General features: G+C 33.9%; 2 pseudogenes; one reads left to right on the top strand and one right to left on the bottom strand.

Annotated features, from left to right (window-relative positions):
- Positions 1–939: 939 nt before the first annotated feature.
- On the bottom strand, positions 940–20513 carry LOC149575290 (trifunctional UDP-glucose 4,6-dehydratase/UDP-4-keto-6-deoxy-D-glucose 3,5-epimerase/UDP-4-keto-L-rhamnose-reductase RHM1-like; annotated as a pseudogene).
- On the top strand, positions 8677–15179 carry LOC149575291 (aspartyl protease family protein 2-like; annotated as a pseudogene).
- Positions 20514–20596: the final 83 nt, after the last annotated feature.

Here is a 20596-nt window from a genome sequence, read left to right as displayed (position 1 = left end):
ATATTGTTATTGTTCTATACTGCTATTTATCTCTATTTATATCTCTATCCTAGTTTTTGTGTAGTGCTAATGATTAAAAATAGTGTGAGTTCCATTTGATAATCAAGATGAGACTAATACATAGTTGGGGGAGTTATTCCAACTACTTATGGTTGCCTAGTAGCATGCATGGTATGCTTAAACATATAATGTGATACTCCAAATGCTTCATCACTCCTTCAAGTTCTATAATTCAAATATTGGTATGAATATCTTTCCTCATTGCAAATAATTTAAGTTGTCAATGTAGAAGGTGCAAATTTGTCTAAAGCATATGTATTGATCGTAGTATGATATTAAGTACTTAATGCCATATTGGAGACTTTGGCCTCTTATTCTTGAGCTTAAATGCCCAAGGATATAATAATATAGCATGAGAACTTAACAACAAAATATGAGCCATCCTATTAGATCACAAGCGCATTTCTAGGACGAGAATTTAACAACAAAATATGAGCAATCCTATCAGATCACAAGTGCATTTCTAGGAAAAAATTAATGCATTCATAATGTTAATTTAGATTCTCACTCATCTACACCTCTACAACCATTATGCATTAGGCAGGAACATGACGCATTGCGTCTCTTGTTCATTATTTACTAGCACTTGCACTTAAAGGTATAATGTATACGTTGATATGAACATATACTATACCTTAAATGTTACATTATAACTTTTTAAAAAATTATCAACAATTCTACTAAATCTCAGACACGTTATTTAGAAAATTATATACTATAATACATTGAATAACCATGTTTTATTAAATTTATTAATAAAAGAACTATCTACGTTCACAAATGCAGAATAACTTACATTTAAATTTTATAGTACTATGAAGTAAAAAATAAAACGTCCTCTTTTATTCACAACAAATTTAGTCACAGTGGCAAGACATCTTACCATGGCTTCGTCTTAGAATAGAAAGAGCCAATGAAGTTTGGCTTGTCTTCTCTGAATCCAATACCACTTTTGATTGGATGATTAGTATCATTTTCAAATATATAGCTAGTAGCAAATTTTATGAGCAAGAGCCCCTGCTCTCTACACACGTCTGCCAAATTTAAAATTCCCACTACATTGGTTCGAATAGTCTCTTGTTTGTGAGATTCACACCAATCAACATTAGGCTTGCTAGCCAAACCTGAGTGGGCTTTCTTTTCTAAATATCCATTTGTAGCTGAGATCAGTTTTCCAATCTGCCACTTGCATACTCAAACTGAATACCCTTCTTCTCACATATTTGTCCAAAAAGACCTCCAATCCATCCATTGCAACCATATATCAAAAATTTTAGGGCTGGTTTCTGAGAGAAACTCCTTGAGGAAACAAGCATCTAGTCTTGTTTTAAATCACATTGGCCCTAACTGAATTAGCTGAACCATTTTCTTCTAGTCTCTCTACTCTAGCCATTGTGAGCAATCGAGGGTGCAGTAGAAAAGCACCATAAATGTCACCCCACCAATCTAGATGATTTATGTATCATTCCACAGTTTTCTTAAGTCCATCTTCCCATGTTGTGCGCTCATACCAACCCAAATCCTTGACTTTTCGATCGTCCAGGAAGCATCTCTGATCGTTGAAAGGTCTATTCTCAACAAACTTAATGAGCTTCTCATGATCAAGGAAAAACAACTTGCATACATCCTTATCCACATTGACAACTCCCCTCTCACTAGTAAATTTAGCCCTAAATTTTGACGAGAAAAGGTCGAAATTGTGACTAGAGTTGGTTGAATAGATGACTAAACCTCTCGTCGATCTTTTTTAGTTGGTTTTTCGTCACAGTAATTATGCGTCAAAATTTCAACTCAAAAAAGGTCGACTTACCGATGCGGCTTTCGTCGATTTCCTCAGTCCAACCTGAATTCTTATTTCCTCATTTACGTCCATTGTTGGTCAAAATTTTGACATACACCCCCTAACTTTTTCGACTGTAAAGCCAAACGTTCGATGCCAAAAATGACTAGCTGTCATCAAAATTGCAACCAAGCTCCCTTTCAACTATAGAAAGTGTCTATTCTCATCGAACACCTGCTTTCTTAAACTTTTTGAATGATGAGATTTTGTCTTTGGACCACAAACTGCACATGCAAATTTTCCCTTTGTCTAAAGACCTACAAGATCGTGTATAATTGAATTAAATGTGTTAACTTTGTGTTGTCACTATAACATACCACAAAAGAGGTGTTAAGAAGAGAACATACCACAAAAATGTGTTAGCCCAGGGGCATCATGTATTGTCCATACAAGCATTGCATGAAATTGAAATTGTCTTTGTCCTATTGGTCTATAGATGTCATACGTAGTAACCCCATTCCATAAAATCATTAACTCGTTGATAAGGGGTTCCATATATACATTAATATCTTTAACTTGGTACTTACCTAGTTGAATGAACAAAAACATTACATAATTATTATGACCATTTTGATGGATTAGTAATAATAAATTAATTTAGATGACCATTAAATCAAAAAAATACATGGAACAATCAGCGTCAACATTATGTGCTCTCTCTTTATGGACAACCAAGGAGGTATGTTATTGTTGATAACAAAAATAGGTCACACCGAGTAAGTAGATCTCATCTCTCCGAAAGGATTGACACTGTCTACTGCCAATGAAAGCTTGAGATTACGAGGTTCTTCTTTAAAGTGTGGCCATTTTTCCTCTATTTTCTTAAATTCCAAACCATCTAAAGGCATTCGCATAATGTCATCTTGACTTCTATTGCATGCATGGTAATCCATAAATTGTGCCAAGCTATTAGATGTGGAATAATGGGAATATGCCGAAGAAGCTTGTGAAGCACCTTTTTTGTTAATCGATCTGATTGATATCTACTAGTATGACAAATAGGGCATTGTGTTGCAAATTCATGTTGTTTATGATATAAAATATGATTATTCATACATGCATGTATTTTTTGATACTCCACTCCAATATCTTTTATGATGGCAGATAATTCTCAGTATGAGCGAGGTAGAATGTTTGATGGTGGTAACAAGCACTCACCTATCAACCTATGACCAAAAATATAATTTGTTAATTTCAGGAATATTAATTGCTACATGAACCCAATGTTAATTGTAAGGGAAGTAAGAGTAAAATAATGAAAGAAGATGGCATACCTTAACATATGTGTCATTGCTACGTTGGATAAACCATTCATAACCTTCAAGTTCACTAACAATAATATAGTAGCAAGAAGAGTTGTTTTAGAGCCTTCATATAGGGACTTGTGTGCCTTCTCAAGTATAGGTACATCAAGCTCTGTGTCAACATCATCATCTTGATCATCATGGTCTTCTTCTATGGTATCATTATCTTTTACCTCAATATTCACACCTCCTTGTTCCCTCATTTGGAAATCTTCACTCTTTGAATTGTCATGGTCCATAACATGAAACTCAGGGATGTTGACATATATGAAAATGATGACCTTATATTAGCCATGACCATGGTGTCATCATTAAATCATGTCTTATGTAATTTATAAATTATTAAAATACATACCAATGGACGATATTCATTTCCCCTTTCAATGTGACCATGTTGCCTACATTGTCTATGATGTTGCAATTTCAAATAGGGGAGTACAAAGACAAGATTGTCTATGATGTTGCAAAAATGGATGCTTGTCACCTATTGTTAGGTAGGCCCTAGCAAATTGATGTCAATTCTAAGAATGATGGAAGGAGCAATGTTTACATCGTCTCCAAAAATGGGAAGGAAAACACCATGACACCACTACCAGAAGATAGGAAGGAGATCCAACATGCATCTAGTGTGATGATGGTTGGAGAGAAGGAGTTTTTGAAGACCCTCAAGGTGAAAAACACCCCCTTGCTTTGCCATAGTAGTAAAGCCAAAACTTGGAGAAAAAGGAAAGGAGTTAGGTCTGTGAACCAAGAAGGAGTTAGGACATATTTCATTGCCTTGCCAAACTAATAAACCTCCAGGGTGAACTAGAAGGGAGTTCAAGCACTACAATGCCATGCCCTTGGCAATCTAGATTGTTTAGCTCAGGGGTGCCCATTTCTTTATAGGTAAATGCAAAGGATGGTCTGGCCGAGAAACTTGCCTACATGTTGGAGTGGGGTCAACCCAAGATATTTTGGAATCTTCAAGAACTTGGTAAAGGGTATTTGGAAAGGTGAAAATAAAGAAGTATTTTTACAGCTACAAAGGAGGAATTGAGAGCATTATAAATAATGAAGAAACTTAAATCCATACGACTTCACCTCTATTTACAATTTGACCTTTCTACACGTGAAATATGATAATATAAAAAATTTCTAGTCACATTTTCAATTAAAAAAGAACACCAAATATACCTTTGGTACAATATCTTCTTCAACTTCTTCACTATTAGATTCTTCAAAACTGCAAGCTCCTGTGCATAAAAAAGATGAGATGTACTAAGTAATTTTTGATGGACAATATTTAAACAAATCAACTATCAAAAAAACAATTTATGAAATTTATTTGCTTTATTATGTACTAAAGACTTGGCTTAACCATGGAGTACCTCATCAGAAGACTCGTCCTCACTTGATTCTTCTTTACCATTTTTTAAAGTTGCAATTGACCCATTCTTCACTACAATTGAGTTATGCTTTTCAAAAGCACTTGGTTTTTAATGTGTTTCCTGTAATGCACTTTGAATAATATTAAACACAAATTTCTTATCTCTCTTTCAAAAAGTACAAAAAAAATTTATAAAATGAAAAATGTCACGATAGTATAGCAATATTTAAAGATAAAAAACAAATATCTATTAATGTTATGCTAGAAAAGTACAATGAATGTCTTCATCATTTAGAGAGCACCAATTTTTTTGTTTGATTTTCAATTTGAAATAAGGCATTTTCAATTAACCATTTGTTCACTATTGAACATCAAAATTTCATAAGCTTGTGATTCCACTAAAAGATGATTATGTTCTACAGATAATTATCCACAACAAAATGACTAACCTCCTCAGAAGAAGAATCCTCATGCTAGAATCTTTTGCTGGCAGCTTCTTTGCAATGGCAAGGTTTTTGCTTACAAGATGCTTCACCTTTATCTATAGAGCATTGACACAAAAATGAGTACCATAAAGTCAAAAATATGTTATATTATCAATATGATCCCAAAAAGCAACAAAATAACTATCATTCTTCAAATCTGGTATTTTTTTCAACATAAATGTTCTAGTTCCCAGTGTGTGGAGGTAAGAGTTCAAGGGAACTCTAGTCAAATTGCGTTTGAGTCAAGATTTAGGGATGTGGTGTTGCAGGGCTCGAGAGGTCAATCATTTATGAAATTTGATCATTTGTAGTCATCTCACAACTCTAGTGTGAGTTTGGAGAGATAAGGATAGCAGGTGTGATGTCCCTTATTAAATTGATGAATTGTCATGCAAAGATGGGGGGTACAGTTATGTATAATCCTATTGGTCTATGGTAACCATATACAATCCTTTGTTATGTTATAAAACTCTTTAAAAAGGGTATTAGGAAGTATCTTTAGATTGTCAAACATTTTGAGGAAAACCAAAGTTGTCCCCATTCCAAGCATGCAGTAGGACTGACAGGTAGGGTATTGTGCATTTCAGCCAAATTTATAGAAGTATGGTATTGTCTTAGAGTCTTAAAGATCCCCGTGCTAGTTAATTGGGTGTTTAAGAAACCAAGTCAGCATCTAAGAATATTGTGATAGACTTAAACAAGTTAATTCCTTGAAGAATTTGAAGTTGTCGATAGGCACAAGTATCTAAGTCTCTTAAGTTTGCAACTATTATTGTGTATTTAATACCAACCACCCTTCCTCTGCATTAGTAGTTATCATAGAAATTACTCTAATTTGATTTCTAATTGTTGGAACACAAAAACCTTTAGGAATTTATTAGGGAACTATAAATAACTTGAGCTCAATATGAAATGATCTTCTATTTTTGGAATTAATCCCTAGGTGGATTTAGGCATCCCTTGCAAGGTGACTTGATGGTTATAGGGTTTGGATAGAGGAGTAGTTTGATTGGTTTGTGCCAATCAAGGATTGGAGTATGTATATAAATATCTAAAGCTATAGTTTCCATGAACTAAGAAGGATTTGAATCTTTTTGTGTTCCTTTTGAATCTTTGTAAGGCTCGTGAACAAGTAAAGTCTCAAAACCCTTGTAAGTAGGCTATTTTATAGGACTGAGTTGCACGAAGGGGTTGAAGAACTAAAACCTTGAAAATATTCAAGCTCTCTAAAACCATAACTTAATTGGTATATTATTGAGTTTTTTTTGAAATATTTTCAAAATGGAAAATTTGGAGGCCTAATTAGGGCAAAAGGCTACTAGCCCTAAAATAAGGGTTTGGAGAGATCGGTAAGAAACCATGGAATTTTGTGAGAAAGAACACTTTGAACCTAATCAAATAGACTTGTATGGGATCCCTCCATCCTACTACAACACTAGTGAAGTGCTTGCTGAGTTGAATGAATCTTGATGCTTTGAGTCTTGCATCTTGTTAAAGTGGAATATTGAAGTAGGAAATTGGTAGAGATATCCTTGGAAAGAATAGGAGGATTAAGTAAAGAATTATCCTAGTGTGGGGTCTTGGAGTAAGCCCTAAGAAGGCTTATTAGTGAGCCTTGTGAGGTCCTAGTAAAGGTTAATTAGTATCTACTTACCATTACGACAAGTTGACAACTATAAACTTCCGACAACATTCCATACATATTTTTGGCCCTAATTCATAGTTGTCAAATTATTTTTGTAAAAAGGGAAGCATCAGTCTATTCGACAAGAGAAGAGAGTTAACTGATTTACTTCATTTATTTACATTATTTATAAAGATTGTAACTTCTAGATATATATGAGATTGTTAATTTCTTAAGTTTTAATTTTGTTGCTTTATGTGAACTCTAATTTGCAGATTCTCAAATATAATAATAAAAGCATTCAAATTCAATATGTGCTTCAATCTTTTAGTGAAGCTTTCAATACTTTCCTCATAGCTGCTAGAGGCTTTGGAGGTCTTTGAGCTCCCATTTCTATCTTTTTCTATTTTAAACCTTATGAAGATAGTGCAAATGTATACACTTCAGAGAAGTTGATGGAGGTCATTTGAATGATCAAATTCCTATAAAAATGGAGTTCAATTTATTACGATATAAGCTAGTTGACTTCATGTGAAAAATGCATCTATGATGATAATAAAATACTTAAGAAGAATTCATTATAGGCAGCAATATAAGAAAGACAATAAACTTATAAAGTATAAATCTCATATTGTTAGAAAGGTTAATCTTTCCTTGGATATATTAATTGGGATATTCCAAGGGTCCCTAAATGTAGTTTGTCCTCTTGTACACATGTGGAGGACATGTCATTGTTTGTCCTTTATTCCACATGTAAGGACAACTCTTGTTTATTTCTTTATTTAGTTTATCCTCCTTAAGAGGATTGTGATACTTTGCACACACCTATTATGAATGTGGCATTCATAGAAATGGGAGTTACAAATGCAACTCCTCTCTCATCTCTATATAAGAGATGCTCCTCCTTCTTTCTTCTACACTCTTAGCACTTGATGTTATTGTATTGAGCTACTTTTTCTCCAACACTCTCTCTCTCTCTCTTCTCTAGGCATTTGCCTTCATTCATAATACTCACAAGGGGTTTTCTTTGCTTTCCCCTTATAAATCCTTGTCTCCTTTGTTGAACCATCTTGGTGTATGCTCTTGGAGTTGCTTATCTTATGGTAACATTGTTTCACACTTAACTTACTTGGATTGTTTCTCGTTCCTTGCTCAACATTATTATTTCTTACATGGTATCAGAGCTTGGCTATCTAATCCTTGTTTTAAGTTTTGTGTTGAAGGTTGCCATTCATTGGAGCACACCTTATTTGGAGACGTTATTGAGAGAAGAAGTTTGTGTTGTGATTTTAGCTCATTTTTAACATATCTTGTGTATGCAGGTTTCATATTTTTTTACTAACCCTCTTTGGAAGGCTTGCCGCCAAAGGGTTTTCTTGTTAAATTTCAATTTTTTTCTTGTTTTGGAAGGCATGCCGCCAAAACAAGAAGTATTGCATGAGTAAAGTTTTCAATAAGTCTCTAATTTTCTTACTCCTTTTAATTTTTTTTTTTTTTCCTACTCTTTAAAAACTTCTAATATATTGTTCTATATCTATTTGTTGTATGCTCTTGAAAATTTCTAACATACAACATAGATGTTTTCATAGGATTTAATCCTTATAAATCTATTAACATTGCATTTAAAAAAAAAAAAATCTCGCATTTAAATTTGTTTGGGCGGTCGTGCCACCCGCGCACCGCCGCGAGCCATTAGCACCGCCGCGCGACACCCACGCGTTGCCGCGTGCACACAGCACTGCCGCGCAGCTCCGCCGCCTGCAATAAACCTGCGTTCTCTACCGCGCACGACATCCGCAGTTTCACTGTCTGAGTTTTTCTTTCTACCGCAGCACCACTGCTTCCGCCGCCCCCTTCTCACCCCGGGTAAACCCTACGGCGCGGCCTGCGTCTAGGCCACGCGGCAACCGCCACCTGCGCAGCCACGCCAGCGGCTTCATCCCAATCTGCTTTCATCCGTTTTAAAAAAAACTAAATTCCTCCACCCTTTGGCCATGCGGCAGCTGCCGCCTACGCTCTGCTCCCCTATTATCCTTCATTTTAAAAATTCTGCCTTCTTTGCCCGCCTTTTCACTTTTTTTAAATCTTGTTTTATTTATTAAAACAAAAATTTTATAACGTTTTTTATATATCACATTTTTTTTTATTCATTTTTTTAAACAAATAAAAATTTTAATTTTATAAAAAAATTTTTTGTGTTCTTTCAAATCCATAATTAAAAATATATATATTCTTAATTATATATATATATATATATATATATATATATAAACAAATTTTTTTCTCAATTAACAAATTTTTTTTTTTTCTCAATTGATTTTCAAATTAAGGAATTTTTTTTCTTCTAATCATGTCAACCTTAATTCCAGAAATAAAACTTAATTATTCTAATTATCATTCTTAGAAAACTCATATCTCATTTATTTTTCATTTTAAACACCTCTTCGAAATAGCCACTGACCCTTCTCTTGAACCCGGTTCAACAGCTACCCAAGACGAGAAAGATACTTGGAAAGCTAAAAATGAAGAAGCTTTAGGGTTAATTGGTATTTCCATTATTCCATATTTATATGTGTTAATTGCTCACTGTTCTAAAGCTCATGATGCATGGTCCATCTTGAAAACCAAGTATGACAGTGGAGATGAATACCGCAAAATACAGTTGCAGGATCAACTTGAAGATCTCAGGTATGCAGATTTTAAAAGTATGGATGAATTTCTCTTAAAATTTGATTCTCTTAAAAGCCAAATGATGGCCTTAGGTGTTCAATTAGAGGACATTCGTTTAATTCATCTTATTCTTAAAAAATGTCTTCCTAGACAGTTTCAACAGTTTATAACTAATATTCATGCACAGCTTGCTATTCCTACTTTAACTTCTTAGTTAACTTATGTTATTTTTCAAACTTTATTAAGACAGGAAGAAGCTAAGCTAATTCAGTTTGGTACCCTTAAATCAACTGAACATGCATTTGTGTCTAGAAATTCAAATAATAATTTTCGTTCCAATAATAATAATAATAATAATCACAAACAATATAATACTAATTCAAATAATTCCAACAATAAATTTCATGCCAAATATAATAATAATACCAATCATCCTAATAATACTCGTAATACTAATAATCAAAGGAATCATTCCAATTCCAAACCTCATTGTTCTTATTGTGGCAAAGATGGTCATATTGTCAATAACTGTTTTAAAAAGCAAAATGATAAAAAACCTATGAATAATAGTAACAATAATCAAAACTCAAATCATAAAAAGGTAACTCTACTGGTTTTAATTTTCGTCATGCTTTTACTTGTAGCTTTAATCTTTGTAGACCTTTAGAATGGATTGTTGACAGTGGTGCATCACAACATGTCACTTCTCATAAAGAAATTTTTGATTCTTTACAACCTGATATTGCTAACATTCCTATTCAGTTAGCTAATAATCAGACTTGTAAAGTTGAAGGATTAGGTGATGTTACTATTCCTAATGGTAAATTGCATAATGTATTATATGTACCTGACTTAAAAAATAATCTTCTTTCTGTTTCACAGTTATGTCAGGATTATAAAGTTGAATTCTACAAAGATACATGTTATATCATAGATCCTCAAACTCTAAAAGTGATTGCTCATGCTAAAATGGATAATGACAATTTGTTTAAATTCCATGAATTTGCTAGTTCACGATATTCTTTACATACTTCTATTGATTTCAATATATGGCATGAAAGACTTGGCCATTTAAATTTCGATTATATTACTTTCATGCAAAAGTATAATATGGTTGATGTCTTGCCTCACATTATTCCTTCCAAGATTGCCTGTACAGGTTGTATGAGTGGTAAGATGCATAGGGAGCCCTTTCCAAGTGGAAAATCATGGCGAGCAACTCATAAGTTGCATCTTGTCCATAGTGACCTTTTGGGCCCCATGGAGAATAACTCCATCCAAGGTTCTCGGTATGCACTTACCTTTGTTGATGATTTTTCTAGACGAACTTGGATCTATTTTTTGCATAGCAAGGATCAAGTTCTTGATATATTTATTGAATTTCAATTATATGTTGAAAGGCAATCTGGTTTTAAACTTAAAATTCTTAGAACTGATAATGGGAAGGAATATGTGAATAATGCTTTTCATTCTTATTTGAAATCATGTGGAATTAAACACGAGCTTACTATTCCTTATACACCACAACAAAATGGTGTGGCGGAAAGAAAGCATCAGACCATTGTTGAAATGGCTAGAAGCATGTTGCATGCTAAGAATCTGCATTATAAATTTTGGGCTGAAGCCATGTTTTGTGCAACATATATTCTTAATCGGACTCCTACCAAAGCTCTCAAGGCTATCACTCCAGAAGAGGCTTGGTCTAGTAGGAAACCTAATTTACATCATTTACAGATATTTGGTTCTATTGCTTATGTTCGTACTCCTAAATAGAAAAGGCATAAATTAGATGCTAAGTCATCTCCTTATATGTTTGTTGGGTATGATGAAAACACTAAGGGTTATCGTGTTTATGATTCCACTACTAACAAAGTTCAAGTTGCTAGAGATGTTTGTATTGCAGAAAATGGAGTTCATGATTGCTCTACTACACATGATGCAGAATTCAGTAGCACTAAAATTGTGCTCGTGGAGGACCAACCTCCTTCTCTTAACCCTACTCTTTCTCTTAACCCTTCAAATCAAGTACCACCTATTATTTCTGCTCCTACAACCCATGATACTCAAGTAGATAATAATGATACTTTTATTACTAATGATTCTTCCTCTAGTGAAAATTCCATTACAACTAAATGTAAACCTAAATGGGCTCAAAACTTAATCAATGAAGGTGATGATTACATTTCTAGATTTGGTGGAATTAAACATAGAAGGATTAATTATTGTAATTATGCTTTGATGACTACTATTATGAATTCTAACGATCCTAAGTCTTTTGATCAAGCTAACTCTCAACCTCATTGGCAGAAAGCCATGCAAGAGGAATATGATTCTTTAATTGCTAATCAAACTTGGGACTTAGTCAAGTTACCTCATGGAAAGAATATAGTTTCATGTAAATGGTTATACAAAACAAAATTGAATACTAATAATGAAATTAGTAAATTCAAGGCTAGACTAGTTGCTAGAGGTTTTTCACAAATTGAAGGATTAGACTATAATGAAACTTTTGCTCCTGTTGCTAAAATGCCTACTATCAAATTAGTTCTTGCTTTAGCATCTAAAATGAATTGGCCCATTCATCAAATGGATGTTAAAAGTGCCTTCTTAAATGGTGAGTTACATGAAGAAATCTATATGGCTCAACCTCCTGGATTTGTTAAGAAAGGTAGTGAAAATCTGGTTTGCAAATTGAACAAATCTATTTATGGTCTTAAACAATCACCTAGAGAATGGTATTCTAAATTAATTCTTTCTTTATTTCTCAAGGTTTTGCTAGAAGTAAGAATGATCCTAATTTGTATATTAAACATACTAACGATGATATTATCATTGCTATTGTTTATGTAGATGATCTAATACTCACTTCTAGTTCAGACGCTTTGATTTCTGATATCAAATTTCAACTTAAACAGCAATTTCAGATGACTGATTTAGGTATCTTACATTACTTCTTAGGTATGCAAATTTTCCAAACTCCTAAAGGTATCTTTCTTTCTCAAAGCAAGTATGCTTATGATCTTTTAGAAAAATTTAAGATGAATGACTCTAACCATGTTTCAATTCCATGTGAATTAGGTACTAAATTAATGACTGATATGAATACTCCTTTTGTTGATGAAACTTTGTATAGGCAATTGGTAGGAAGTTTAAATTATTTAACTCTTACTAGACCTGATATTGCTTATAGTGTTGGTTTAGTTTCTCGATTTATGTCTAAACCTCAACAAACTCATTTTAAAGTTGCTAAACGCATCTTAAGGTACATTAAAGGAACTATTAATATGGGATTATTTTATGATGCAAATTCTAAATTTATTTTACATGGCTATACTAATTCCGATCTAGGTGGAGATCCCAATGATGGGAAATCCACTTGTGGTTATTTTTTCTTTGTTGGTTCAGGTCCAATTTCTTGGAAAAGAAAAAATGAACACTCTATTTCCCTCTGCTCAACTGAAGCTGAATACAAAGGTTGTACCAATGCAGCTAAGGAAGCTTTGTGGATTAGAAGACTTCTTGACAATTTGGGTCTACCTCAACAATCACCTACACCTATACATTGTGACAATCAAAGTGCTATTGCCTTGGCAAAGAATCCAGTTTATCATGCACGAACTAAACATATTTCACTTCAACATCACTTCATTTGAGAAAAAGTTGAAGACAAGCAAATTATTCTTCTTTATTTTAAAGGAGAAGATCAAGTCGCTGATATTTTAACCAAACCACTTTCTAAAGAGAGATTTCAGTTCCATTGTAAAAATTTAGGTTTAAAACCCGTTGATGTAAACTCCCCAAGTAAAGATTAAGGGGGGATGTTAGAAAGGTTAATCTTTCCTTGGATATATTAATTGGGATATTCCAAGGGTCCCTAAATGTAGTTTGTCCTCTTGTACACATGTGGAGGACATGTCATTGTTTGTCCTTTATTCCACATGTAAGGACAACTCTTGTTTATTTCTTTATTTAGTTTATCCTCCTTAAGAGGATTGTGATACTTTGCACACACCTATTATGAATGTGGCATTCATAGAAATGGGAGTTACAAATGCAACTCCTCTCTCATCTCTATATAAGAGATGCTCCTCCTTCTTTCTTCTACACTCTTAGCACTTGATGTTATTGTATTGAGCTACTTTTGCTCCAACACTCTCTCTCTCTCTTCTCTAGGCATTTACCTTCATTCATAATACTCACAAGGGGTTTTCTTTGCTTTCCCCTTATAAATCCTTGTCTCCTTTGTTGAACCATCTTGGTGTATGCTCTTGGAGTTGCTTATCTTATGGTAACATTGTTTCACACTTAACTTACTTGGATTGTTTCTCGTTCCTTGCTCAACATTATTATTTCTTACACATATCAACTACAAATTATACTTACTAAATAGTGCAAAGACAATTCTTCTATAAATTGGGTAGAACAAGCTTTTGAATAAATTATACTTTGAAACAAGGAATCACCATTTGGCCTACAATATACACCAAGCATCATGCACTCCTTGAATTTAACACAGAGTTTAGTAGAGGAGAAGCACTACAAAGGCAAAAAAAAATTCCATATTAATTGCATAATACTAACTACCTAGCATAGAGGAAGCTCTTCTAGAAAAGTTCCACAAACCTCAATTAAAACTTTGTGAATGGCCCATTTCCTACTGCATAGACTCCTTCAAGTTAAAAGGTAATCAACCAAGTTGATTTGATAAAATGCACCATCGATTGTGTACAAATAAATATAAGCCTGAGATTTAATATAGAATATATACAAAAGCCAGTATAACTCCTATTAATTTAATAAATATACTTACCCATTAGTGATCTACTTGTAAAGGGAAATTCCATATAAATCCTAGATCAACCTTCTTTGTAGGGCATTCGTCAAGTTTTAGGCCAGTACATTACTATGCACTAGTCTATCAACTAGTTTCTCCTCTCTCAAATTCTTCATGTAATTGCACAAGGATCCATAGTTCATGCATGTTTTACCATATCTATGCAAATCTCCTTGATAGAACTGGGATCTTCTCTATGGAGACTGAAACACTCAATACAAGCTTAGGGGAGAGTACCAGAATCCCCAATGTGGCATTTAGTTGTGGGATTAAAATCTGAGGACCTAGTTTTATAGATTAAGCATTTGTTGGAATACGTTATGGAATGGGGTTGGGGAAGGGGCCTATTTTATTCACCTCACAACTTGGTAAACTTGTTGGAATAAAACTTCTTACTACTTGATGGACTACACTATTTCTTCCCCCACACAAATTAATTTATATTGGGGCAGACACCATTGAGCTAGTCATTGAAGAAATCAATGAGCTACTCTCCTTTTCTAAGGAACATATTTATAGAGACCTTTTACTACATTGGGATAAAGAAAGTTTTTTTTGATGGGGTTCTTCTTCCCATCCATCCCAAGGTTTGGAGTATTGATGTTTAGGGAAATGGGAGAACTATCATTGATTTTGGCACCACCTTGACCTATATTGTAGAGCCTACATACCAGATAATCCTTGTAGCATTCAGAATGACTGTTGTATCTAAGAATAAGACTTGTACAGAGCTAATTTGATCTATGATTCAATGTCTCAGGTATTGTCAAACTCTAATTACCAAAGCTTACAATTATTTTCAAGGGTGGCACAATATTTAATTCTCCTCCTTTAAACTATTTCATCAATGTTGTTAATGACAAGTGCCTGCCATTATAGGGTGTCTCTTCTCTTACTATTTTCGCTATTCTCAGTAAGATTTTGTAGCAGAAGTTTTTAATCATGTATGATAGGGAATTTTCTAGACTTGATTTTGCTCATATTGATGTATGATAGGTGATTGTTATTGTTGGGTGATGCGACGCGCTCCCTTGCCCATAGGTGGTTAATTATGTGGTGTTCCATGTTCACTGACAGTCATGGCTTTTGGTGCAATAGAAAATGGGCCCCACAATTGGTATCAGAGCTTGGTTTTGGCTTGGTCATGGGTTCAAATCTCCCCGGTGCCTTCCCGACCCACATAAGCACCTGGTATGCGCGTCGAGGGGGAGATTGTTGGGTGATGCGATGCGCTCCCCTGCCCACAGGTGGTTAATTATGTGGTGTTCCATGTTCACTGACAGTCATGGCTTTTGGTGCAACAGAAAATGGGCCCCACAGTTATATGATATATATGTGCAACAATCCTATTTCCCTGTGATCAGTTATGGTAATCATGAATTGTTGTCAATTCACTATTGACATTAGGAGAGAAAATCAGTTCACTATTGACATTAGGAGAAATTTTTTTGAAATCATAGTGTCCTAAGACAATTCCTCTATCAGGTTTAATGCCAAATCAGAGGCATGACAATAACCTTCATAACAATATAGTAGATTACTTAGACTCCTAAACACACAACTGGAACCACATAGTATAACTCACATTGTATACTTCAAACAAAATATCAGAACCAGCCCATCATGTAAACTAACTAAATGAAGCAAAAAATGAAAGCAAAGTCTTTTTGGGTGACAGAAGATTGTTGAGCCACTATGATGGTCCTACATCACTAAGTCACAAGTGAGCTTTATGAAGCCACTACATGACCTTAACCACATCCTAAAATTGCAAGTAAAATTGGGAATTGAATCTGAATATACAAGTCACAAGGATGTCTTGCATATTGATGTTGATGTTTATTGACATGGATGAAGCTCTTTAGGAGCAGACGCTTGTGAGATACAGTGCTTGCTTTTAGATTATTGAGCCAAGGAGCAAGTTCATGGGCTTGTGAAAGGAATTGAAGCTAGTTTGAGCGTATTCAGTCTAATAAGGGACTAAGGTTGTCTAGAAGATTGAGAAATCTTGTTTATGATTGCACTAATTTGAAGTGCATGAACAAAGTGACAAAAGATTCATCAATATCTTCTTCACAACTGGAAACCATTTTAGAAGACAAAGTAGCTATGGATATTCTAGAATATATTTGAGATTAATACAACAGCAAACCTTGTGATGATGATATTGAGCCAAGGCCAAATGCCACCAAGTACTCTCAATATTTTAAAATATGATATGAAAAGTGAAAGGTACTCCATATAAAAAGAAAAAGGTACTCCATATGAAGTTTAAAAAGGATTTAATGAAATAGATTTTTGACACCCACTTTTTGAAAATAAGACATGTTAAAATTGGTATTGAACATACTTCTAATGGTCTAATTTTGATCACTTTCTGATGGCTTCTCTATTTGGACATCTTGTATATTTGTAGCAGCTATATTATGATATTCATTAGTTTTTCATTCTTGTACACTTCTTTTTTGAAATGAGAAAAATCCTATCATAGAAAGTGGAAAGGACAATATGTGTAAGTTAATTGTGAGATGGCCTTGATGTTGGTGAAGTTTGACTAATGGAAATTTAGAATTTTGGTCAAATCCATGGAGAGATCGTCAAAGGCTTTTTAAATTAGTAACATACTCCTCTCCCTCTTCTTAAAGACAATGAGATTGAAAATAAATTTATATTATTGCAAGGATTTTCTAGTTATGAAAAGAATTTTCTTTGTATCATTGTTCTTATATTTTTATAATTGTTTTATTCTCTCAAGTATTATGAGATGGATTTTAACATCTTCCATAAATGTCAATGAAAAGTTATGCTTATAGCATGTGGGGTTTTTTTTAGTCTTAGATTTCAAATTCTTGCTTTTTATGCTTACTGCAACTTGGGGTTTGTGCTATATTTTGTTTCTACCATGCAGTTTGATTCTCAACTCATTCTCTCATATTCTGTCTTATAAATTCATTCATCAAGTGATTGTTCAATCGTATTCATATAATATACCTGTTATCAAAGTTCATTTCTTACAAAAAATAATGGAGAATTTTTATTGTAAGGAATGGTGCCTTTGGAAAAACTGAAATAAATAGACCCTAAATTATATGCCACCCAGAAACTCATTATTTAATCTTTGACATCATGATACTACCATACTATTTTTAACATTATAATACTATGATGCAGTGCACAACTGACATTATAATGCTATGATGCAACACACAACTGAGGGAAAGAACTACTACACATTTGAGTTTGTTGCCAAGGTGCCCAACTACACACGACATGCCCTTAGAACTATGGCTATTGGGAATGGTATGTACTCATAATTTCCTCTGCAATAGTTTTTTTCCAAAACATCATGCAAATAGTTGTTTAATTAATTTTATCCCTTGCATTTAAGACTATTCTTTTTCCTTAGAATTCATTATATAAAGAATAGTTAGGGTTCATAAATTATTTTCCACCAAATTTGAGGGACATGGACAATGAAGGATGCGGGACTTTTTTGAGTTTTTAGGATGTAGAAGATTGTAATTAAGAAAATAGGGAAAATTATAAGAAATTTCAAATGTTCATAAGATAAGGTAATCATCATATACGTTATAGAACACTTTTGCATTAGGTTAGAATTGAATTGAAATTTTCACATGAAAGCAACTAAACAGGAGTAATAAAAATTTCAATAAACTCTTTGTTAATGTATATGTATTATGTATATATATGTATAGCAACCAAATATTCAATGACTACAAGTATTAGTTGTAGAGTTTCAAACTACTAAAACTAACTTCTAAATTGAAATTAAAACCAAAAAATAGTAAATGAATATATTTGTCCACAAATTGTCTGTACCTCCCTTTCTAAAGAATCTTTTATGCTATTTAAACTAGTGGATGGTTTGCCATTCCTCTGAGCACTGCACAGATAACCTCCTTTGTTTGTCAAGCCCACATTTAGATTTTAATGCAACCATATTTGATCCTGTGAGAACTGGTAACACATTAATTATACTTCCTTTATACCATTACTTTTTTACTATAATATGGTGTACATGACAAGGGGATCAAGTTTTTGTATGCTCTACTGATTCACTTATATTTTCATCTACTTTATTAATTGAAATGGCTCTTGTTAATGCTTAATCATCTTGTGAACTAAACTGTTGGTAGGAAAGTTTTATACACTCACAACTGGGACAAATGAACGGCATTGGAGCAAAATGGAAAACAAACTATGGACAGTGGCAGAGTCACTTACATTATTCAATGTGTAAAAAAAATGTTATTTCATCCCTCTAGTAGATTATAGTTGATTAAGTCCACTACGTAGATGCCACAGGTTTGAAATGTTGGCATTCATGTTAATTTAGAGTTTTAAAACTTTTATTGGCGCATAAGAGTTAAGACATGAACGCTGTTTGGCAGACTAGATTTGGACAAAAAACTCTCGGCACAACAAATTGAAATGAAGGACACCAATCCCAAATTTATATTAAGGACGAAGGAAATAAATTTGAGAAAGTTAATGCACCAGAATTCGACACTGTATATAGAATCATCCACAAATGGGAGGGTTTCCTTAAGGCATAAGGTAACCATCATAACTAGGGCTTCATAATTAGGGCTTCTTCAAACTACGCCTTCCCCCAATCAATAACTAATCAATCATTGTTTAAACAAGAAGTTATCAACATAACTCACTCATTCACCTATTCACCAATTACGATGTGAAGCCAGGCAAGTTCGTGTGTGTATGCTTGAATGACGGCCGACAGTTCTAGTTTAGGGCTGCAGTAGATGGGTTTCCAAATGCTCCAAGGATGAAGAATGCACTCGAAATCCTCAATTATCCATGGAATGATGCTCGATTGGTATGGAACGAAGTGAAATGCACTCAGCTGACTTGCCACACTCAACTGAAATGCTCCAATGAAATGCTACTTTTTTTTTTTTTGTCTTTATGTTGCCCGCGTTGGTCACATTTGTGACCAAGACAAAAGAAAAAGAATTGGTCGCAATTGTGACCAATGTGGGCTTGTATTAAAAAAAACAAAAGTTTCCTTTATAATGCCGACCAACCAAGCCATTTAAATTTGTTGGTCAAAATGTTAGGTCAAAATTTAGTGTTAAATCTACTTGTGTCTCCTTCTTTGTCCCCACATTATAAACGTGCCCCACACCACCCCTGTGTATTCTCTTCATAGTAGAGATAGCTTCAAACATTAGATCCATCTCCATGTATGTGAAGAGGCTTCCCAAGGCTAAAAGAATAAATGCATTTGTGAGAAGAAGTTGAGAAGCCTCATGGTTTCCCACTATGGCATCCTGCTCTGTCTCTCAATATTCTTCATCTATACTGACATGAATGAACCTCCTAATTTGTGGGCCTCTAATAGAACATGAGTTTCCAAAGGAATTGTGAACTCGAGGATGTTCCCAAAGGAATTGTCAACATGGGTTTGTGCTACAAAATGCATCATAGTGTCGATGCCCTTTGTAATTAGAAGATAATTCACCAAATCTATGCTTACAATATCACCCCTTACAAATTTGAAGTTGGAAGATGACTTTGACAGCAAGAGATTCTTAAGATTTGAGTAGTAGTCCGATTTATCTAACACAACAATCTTGTATTGAGGGTACTTTCTAATCAATCTGTTTGCTACATGGGATGCAATGAATCCTGTAGCTCCAGTGATAAGAATGTTTTGTGGCCTATAATATCCTGAATTTGTACTTGTGCCCTCAGAAGCCCTTGTTTTTAGATCTACTTAAATAAAACCCAGTTTCCATATCACATCATCCACTAAACAAAACAAACAAGAAGGTGCAAACAACACTAATTTTAGAAGAACCACAAAATGGAGCCTTTCAAATCTTTTGGGGGACACAAAATTATGTAAATGATAGTAATGCCTTCCGAATGATCAAAACTTAATAAACATAGGACTACTATGAAAACATAACAAAATACACGTTGGTGTACGTAAATAATTCAAATTAGGGAGGCTTTGAGTTCTCTTTGGAATGGAAAGGAGAGTGAATGGTAATGTGATCTTATGACAAGAAACATCACAGAATGACATAATATTCAAATCATAAACAAAATGCAAGAAATTAAAAGCGAGGAGGTGAAATTTACCTACCCAAACACCTAGATCTTTTGGTCTTTTCTATTGAGTTCAATCTGTAATCAACCTAAAAATTGAATCACGAAAATATGTCCTTGCATGTTCATATGGAAACCTACTTGCACAAAATGTTGAGAGCAAAATCTAGGTTTTTTTTTTCCAATTGACTTACTCAATTTATAGACGACTACAGATGTCTTTGCTATCATCCAAAAAGATAATCATCCTAAACAATTTTTTTCTTCTATCATCCTAAAGATAGAACATTATATTAAACATTTTTTTAAGTACT

The sequence above is a fragment of the Cupressus sempervirens genome, chromosome 2 (genome assembly GCF_028749045.1).
Source record: "Cupressus sempervirens isolate cs-2001-9-10 chromosome 2, ASM2874904v1, whole genome shotgun sequence".
Lineage (NCBI taxonomy): Eukaryota > Viridiplantae > Streptophyta > Pinopsida > Cupressales > Cupressaceae > Cupressus > Cupressus sempervirens.
This window is presented reverse-complemented; position numbering and strand designations above follow the sequence as displayed.